At 38.9% G+C, this 506-nt stretch overlaps 1 pseudogene; it reads left to right on the plus strand.

The window, feature by feature from the left end:
• LOC105823977 overlaps positions 1-506 on the plus strand; it is a 42,580-nt pseudogene extending 42,074 nt beyond the window's left edge.

Below are 506 nucleotides of genomic sequence, written 5' to 3' on the forward strand. Positions count from 1 at the left end.
GAGAGAAACCCTACAAATGTGAAGAATGTGGCAAAGCTTTTACCCAGTACCAACATCTAACTGTACATAAGAGAGTTCATACTGCAGAGAAACCCTACAAATGTGTAGAATGTGGCAAAGCCTTTACCCAGTACTCAAACCTCACTGAGCATAAGGGAATTCATACTGGAGAGAAACTCTACAAATGTGAAGAATGTGTCAGTGTCTTTAAACATGCCTCAAGCCTTTCTTTTCATAAGAAAATCCATACTGGAGAGAAACCCTACAGATGTGAAGAATGTAATAAAGCCTTTAAACGGAACTCAGACCTGACCGACCATAAGAGAATTCATACAGGAGAGAAACCTTACAAATGTGAAAAATGTGACAAAGCCTTTAGGCATTACTCACATCTCTCTGTTCATAAAAGAATTCATACTGCAGAGAAACCTCACAAATGTGAAGAATGTGGCAAAGCTTTTACCCAGTACTCACACCTCACGGAACATAAGATAATTCATACTGGA

The sequence above is a fragment of the Propithecus coquereli genome, unplaced genomic scaffold (genome assembly GCF_000956105.1).
Source record: "Propithecus coquereli isolate 6110/MARCELLA unplaced genomic scaffold, Pcoq_1.0 Scaffold703, whole genome shotgun sequence".
NCBI lineage: Eukaryota > Metazoa > Chordata > Mammalia > Primates > Indriidae > Propithecus > Propithecus coquereli.